This window comes from Nelumbo lutea, chromosome 2, assembly GCF_056320005.1.
Source record: "Nelumbo lutea isolate HS-2025 chromosome 2, American lotus-T2T, whole genome shotgun sequence".
In the NCBI taxonomy this organism is placed as follows: domain Eukaryota; kingdom Viridiplantae; phylum Streptophyta; class Magnoliopsida; order Proteales; family Nelumbonaceae; genus Nelumbo; species Nelumbo lutea.
In genome coordinates, this window is record NC_142685.1 from 49,793,358 (window position 1) to 49,800,403 (window position 7,046).

A 7,046-nucleotide genomic window follows, 5' to 3' on the forward strand; every position below is an offset into this window, starting at 1 on the left:
CAGCAGATAAATGTTACAGATGAGAGTGGGTACAACATTCGGTGGTGGTTGAGGTTGAGTTCATCTCAAAACTTCACCGAGTGGTACACTTCATCTGGTACAACATTCCTTGTAGCTCGATCTTTTACGTATTAATCAAGCTGGCTCGATTCATGCAGAGATGTCTCCCATCTGCCATCGTCTGGGAAGGCGATGCCACAATGATTACCTATTTGCTCAGTTAGAAGACTATATGATCCTGCTCCTTGGAAATACATGAAAAAACTCAGTAATTCGTAATTTTATAGTCTAAATGCAATTCTCGCGTGATGGTATAATTTTTTCTCTATTTTGTAGTATCCTTTCTTTTGCAATAATCAGAACTTGTGCATTTGGTGACATTGTATATGTACTAGGAATGGCCCCCGTATTACGTACGGGACCATTAATCTGAATTATTTCAATTTTTTAAATTATTATATTAGACATTTAGGTTAGGCTTTTTATGGAGCAACTACAGTATTATTAATTTGAAAATTACTATTTAATTATAAAAAACTAATATGATCTTACATTTTTGTAATTGATAATCTATTCTCATCTATTTTGTTTGAAAATCACTATTAATTTATGTCATTTTTAATATGATTTAAGAGATTAAATAAGGTTTTATTTGTAAGAAGTAACCCACTTTAATTGGTATTCACTATTTATTTGATAAATTTATTTTTAAAAACTATTTCATCTAAATTAGGTTATGCTAATTTATTTTGAATATTTTTAAGTTAAATTATTTGTTTAATCATTACTTTTGAAATCACTGTGTTTGAATAAAATTCAGTTAGTACCATAACATTTGAAGTGGCCACTTTTTAGGGATTAGGATGCTACATGTATGTGAATTTTAAGAAAGTGGAGTTATCACTTTTTTTGTGAGTGGATATACATTTTTGTTAAGGCAAAACATCATATTTCATTCAACTATGAATCTTATATGAATACAGAGAAGTGGTAACAGAACCAAACGATAATACAAGTCTCTAGAAAGAACAAAATATTCAGTGTATAAAAAAAAAAATGAAGAAACTTCTACAACACACAAATGGTGAGGTAGAATCGCCAATAAAAGAGATAAATGAGTGCATCTCCAACCACCGAAAGAGAGGGATAAACACCACAAAAACTTTAACAAATAATATGAAACTAACTTGAACTTTAATAGGCTAGAACCATAATCGTTGGAACTATTATCACCAAAACTGGAACCAATTGGAAGTTTAACCACCTGGAATATGTACCCGCCGGAACTGTTACCGCCAGAAGTGGAACCTACTAAATCTTAAACCACCTGGAACTGAAACTGCAGGAACTATTATCGCCAAAAGTGGAACCAACTAGAACTTTAACCACCCGAAACTGAAATTGTTGGAACTATTATCGTCGGAACTGTAACGTTAACCACCCAGATTTTTAATCGTCGGAATTGGATCCACTTGAAACTTTAACCATCCGGAACTGTAAGTGCTAGTGGAATAAGATAAGGGAACAATTACCGGTGGTGAAAATCAAAATAGCGATTAAGGCCACCGCCCAACACTCCACCTCCTGTACTAAAATCCAGAAAGACTCTTCTCGAGAACCCCTGAGACAGCAAGCGTATGATGAGAATTAAGGGTAAAATTTAAAGAGAGAGGTGTGAATAGACTCTTTTAAGAGTGAGACTTTAACCTCTTCTAAGATTCTATCCATTAAAATTTTACAATGCCACATGTAAGGGTGGGGTTTTTTCCTAAAGACCTTCCTTTAAAAAATATATATATAAAAAATAGATCTTCACAATGTAATTTCTGTTTTTTATTTTTTTAATATATTTTATGCATTATAAGGAGGATTAGTGGTGGGGACAAAGTAGAGTGCATGTGAGGTCCACCGACCTTACCATGGAAAGCCTGCATTTATGCGAGTTTAATCGATCTAGCACCTTTGTATTAGGAGGGACACCAAATGACCATCTCAGCCACTATAGGTCATTGGTGCAATGCAATTGATGAATCATTAATTTTAAAATAGTTTATACATATTTGCCTACCAAAACATCCCGAAATACATAAAAAAAAAATACTATTACTTGATGCATATTTAAAATCAGATATATCTCAAAGAACAAGGAAAATGAAAGATAAAAAACCAAATAAAAAAGATCCATTCATTGAAGTTGCTAAAAAGAACACAGGTTCGAATCTGAGAGTGGCTACTCGTGCAAAAACATGCCAGAATGCAACTAAAAATAGATAATGGATTTTTACTAAAAATAATGAATGGTTTGCATTAAAAAAATGAATGAGGGGTAAATTTATCAGACCATCCAACTGGACTTTAATGGTTTATTTGCAATTGAAGCAGATTACCAGAGCAAGGGATGGAAAATGCAAATTTTTCCTATCTTAATTAAATGGAAAAGAATCAACTTATATTTATTTTTCTTGCCATACATGTTCAGCTTGATTAGTAGCCTTTCGATCTTACAGACTAGAATTGGTTCCCCACTGGATTCTCTGCTTCCTTGGAAAGTAATCAGACTTCTGAGCTTCATAAAAAAGCAAGCTCTTAGTGCCTAGCCAAGGTTTAAAGCATCTATACACTCAAACGTGTTGGTAGGAGTATATCAATACTTTTTATCCCACACTTTTTTTATTTTTAGGGTTTTTCAAATTTTCATTTTTACACATTTTTATATTATTTAATTAATAAAAATATTGATTTCATGAATTAGAATTAAATTCCATAAGATATGCATGACTTCCAACTCAGGAAAGATGGCATCAAGTGAAAAGAAATAGGATTTGGGGGATTTTAGCCACTTGTCTTTTTTTTTTTTTGGCTGGAATGAGATTCTAATTTCCAAGGGTGAGGTCAGAATGGCCACTCCCAATGGGGGTAATCCCATTCCACCAAAGAATCAGAAACAAAATCTCATTCTGCCAAACCAAATAGCTAGAATCGGAATGGCTCAATCGAATTCCAATTCCAAACCCCAATTCCTACCAATCAAATGGACCCTAGGAGAGAAGGTAGGAATGGTGGTGCATAATTAAATTGAACCATATATAAGAAAAGAAAAGATGAAAAAGATATATCTCACCTCCCAGATGAATTTTGCACCGAGCTAGGAGGCCCTCTAAGGGAGCAACAAATGCAACAAACAACAATATTTTTTGGTAAAAAAGGGAAATCCATTAAACCAGGAAAGAGAACAACACCAAGAAGAATAGAGCAAAGCTGAAACTACACCTAAAAACAAGGAAAGGAAAAACAAAGAGAGCAAGCAGCAACAAAACTCTAAAAGAACGGCAACCAATCTTCCATCATCAAAAATCTAAAAGACCCCATCGTACGTAGCAAGGCTAGGACTACAAAATTTGCTTCGCGAGGGAATCCAAGTAAACTCAATTGACAGACCTTCAACCACATGCCCAATAACCATCGGATGCCACTTCTCTCTTAATTTATGACCATATATGCCATATCGGCAGGCACACTTCATCAGTAGTAGAAGAAACCAGCAAGAGCAACGACCCCAATAACAGTGAGTGAGACGGCCAATTTAGATGACCCGTCGTGTTCACCCTCGTCAGATGCTGGTTCAAGTGCGGGTCCCATAGCAGTAGTCGTAGTTGGACCATCAGCGTGTGTCATCGCATCTGCAGCGGGGCCTTCAGCAGCATCACTGGAGCTGCGTCCCGGGGCAGGAGGAGATGAGACATCAGCATCTGGTGAGGAGGCCGAAGCAGGGGAAGTGGGACTTTTCTTGCCGGAAGAGGGGGATTTTGTTGATGCAGGGGATGCCGCAGATGCAGGTGACTTGGCACGACCACTGCTCTGAGATGGGGCGGAGGCTTTTGGAGAGGAGGCAGTGGCGGATTTTGAAGGTGCTGAAGCAGGGGAGGTAGTGTTTGCTTTCACAGGCGAAGCCTTTGGTGACGGGGATTCAGCGGAGGCCTTGGGTGCCTGTGCGGACACCAACCCAGCTGCAACGGTGACAAAGAACAGAAGAGCGACAACAAGAAGTTGACGTGCCATTGTTGGTAGTATGGTGAGTATCAGCCGGTGGAATGATGAGAAAGTGATGAGATGAAATATATAAAATAGAACACCAGATCCGATGAACAACACTAGCACTTGTCTGTGTAGATATAGAGAAATGTTGCTTTGTGTATGGAAGGATGAGGAGAAGAGCGTGGGGTGGAGAGGGAGGCTCGCTTGCGCGGAGCATGCTCCGTCACCCAAGTTGAACAAATTCTAACTTTATTTCTACTATTATGCTAAACACAACGGATGCTTGGATCACCCGGAATGGCGGACTCTGACTGAATCACCTCCTGCCTAATTAATGCTTACAAGTCACTGCCAGATAGACTGAGTCATAAGGTTAATTCTTACTTTTAGTTGGCATTTTAATATTCTTTTTTTTCTCATAAAATTACTAATCGGCATGTCTCTTTTAATTATTTTCATTAATTAAATTAAACTTTGAGAATTAATAGCCCACGCTACAATATGGATTCATCAGTAATTTTTCAGAAACAAAGATGTCAAAAATGAATATGGGATCACACATAGACATAAAGTAAGTAAAGATGTCAAAAATGATAACCCAACCCTAAAGCCTTGAGGTCTGTCACGTAAACAACAATTCCTAACATAACATAAAATAGATTAAAGATCTAGTTAAGGGGGTATTCACCAAAGTTTATGATTTTATTTTTTAAAACAAAAACAATAACCACATCAGCAAATTGATTGGTGCAGCCATTTGTTTTAGTTTTGAAAAACCAAATCAATCATGTTGCAGAACACCCTAAGTTACACCCTTAGGAGGTAGGGCAGGTAGGTCATTTAGCTAGTAGTATTTTCTGATATTATATACTAGCTTTTGTTAACCAATTAAATTTGAAGCAGAAAGAACCCTATGGCAATCCAAAAGTTGACCTTTTTTATCTTGGAAAAATTTATGATGCAGAAAAGATATGATATGAAAAGAGTTTTGATCAATCAAAATCCATCTATGAATTTTGATAAATAACACCATGTTCTTTATCAGTTTATGATTCTGGTTTACTGGTCAGTTGTTTTTTGGATATCATATCTTTTTTATATCATAGTGAACCCATCTATCTTTTAGGATGCACTTAGGCCTAGCCCTAGCCCAATCTTCTCCCAACGTATGATTGGTCTTAGCCCAAGCTCAACCTGAGTGCATTAAATTTCAGTGGACTGGACTCAAATTGGATAGATCAAATTTGACTTCAGGCTTGGGCCTTAGGCCCATAATTTATGGTTGAGCTTGGATTGCATTTAGGCCCAACCTAGCCAGCCCATCTTACACTATCCATTTAAATGGATTTTAAATGAATTTTGGATTAATAAAAACTCATTCTAAAATTTATAATATTTTTTTTATTTTTATTATCTCTGAATGAAATTTATATGATTTTAAATTGTATAAATCATCTTTTGAAATTAATACATTGTTATTAAATATTATTTATGTTCTTTGTAAATGGATTTTAGTTTTATTGTTTTTATTAGTAATTTTTTTATGATCCATTATTGTTAGATACATTTTTATTGTTATCTTTTATTATTTTGAAATGAAATATAAATTAATAAAAATTAATTTTAGAATTAAAACATTACCTCAAAGTATATAATACACCAAGCCTTTACTTGAGGTTCTCCTTACCATGCCATTGGACTATATTGAACCCGAGTCATTATTAGACCTATTTAGGACCATCAATATGACCTCTTTTCATAGTTTAAGCGCACTTGTATAGAGTTGTAGGAGCTAAGTCCCGTATATTCAACCGGATGGGATGCCAATTTTTTTTTAGGAAGGCTAGAAATGAATGTTGCCTTCGAACATTATCAACATGGTGCCATTATCAACTAGTTTTGATTGGGTTCCACCACCCAATGAAGAAGAAGAAGAAGAAGAAGAAGAAGAAGAAGATGATGATGATGAGGAAGGAAAGAGAGAATGAGAAGAAGGTTAAAATTAAAATCCATTTACAAAAAGCAATCTAAAAGACTAAATTAGAACAAAATAAATAGAAATACTGACAAAATTAATGTTCCTGCAATGTCAATATGTCATTGGAATCCGTTTTCCAATGGGACATGCCAATGTATAACAGAAATACTGACAAAATTAATATTATGAATGAAAATAATTGGTTCTCCAACTGTTAATTCTCCAAGCTTTTGTCATGAAATGAATATTGAAGATGTTCTGATACAAAAACAAAGAGTGTCTTGGGAAGAAATTTAATTACTCTTTGCGAATGTGGTACGAATTGCTGAAAGGAAAATGCTCGTTGAAAGTATTTTGAGAGGGTCCTAAAATATGCTCTGTTTAGAAAGGAGAATAGCTGAAATCATGAATGGTGATTCTGGTGGTACCTAGGCAGTGAAGTAAAGAGACCGAACAAAACTGTCAAGGCTCAAAATCGATGACTACCACCTCCTGCCTTTAATGAAGAAGAGAAGGAAGAATGCTCATTATATTTGTGGAGAGTAACGTCAAACCGTGTTAGCCTATTGCGTCTTGTGGGTTGCAGATCAATTGTTGAGACAAATTTTGTAGGACTTTTGCAACTTGGAAACATATAACGGGTTGTGAAATAACTCTGCATCAAAACTGAAGAAAAAGGTTGGAAGCAATACCTGGGTTCAGCACCGGAGGGATGGATGGATGGCTCCCATGAATGAGAGGTAAATAGGGAAAACGTTTGAGAAATGAGCAATGTGGCTGACGCAAAAATAGGGGATTTGGAAAAAAGTTTAATGAAAACGTAAGAAATGGAAAGCAAAACGGCTCAAGAAAGTTCAATTTTACCTGCAATTTAAAAGGACGCAAAGTTTTTTTTTTTTTTTTTTTTTTCTGGAGAGAGAGAGGTAGAGCCCTGCTGACATGGCAACTTGAGAGAACTAAAAATGGAAATCAGATTTGCTTCCCACACCAACATCTTCCACTAATGATAATATACAATTTTGAAAGATGTTTT

The 7,046-nt window shown here is 35.6% G+C and overlaps 1 long non-coding RNA gene across 1 annotated transcript; it reads right to left on the reverse strand.

The window, feature by feature from the left end:
• Window positions 1-926: 926 nt before the first annotated feature.
• On the reverse strand, window positions 927-6,748 carry LOC148870555 (uncharacterized). The gene is made up of 3 exons (XR_016107018.1): window positions 6,706-6,748; window positions 1,533-1,621; window positions 927-1,425 (listed from the first exon to the last, which is right to left on the reverse strand). It is a non-coding gene; the product is annotated as an uncharacterized LOC148870555 (long non-coding RNA).
• Between the last annotated feature and the right edge of the window lie 298 nt (window positions 6,749-7,046).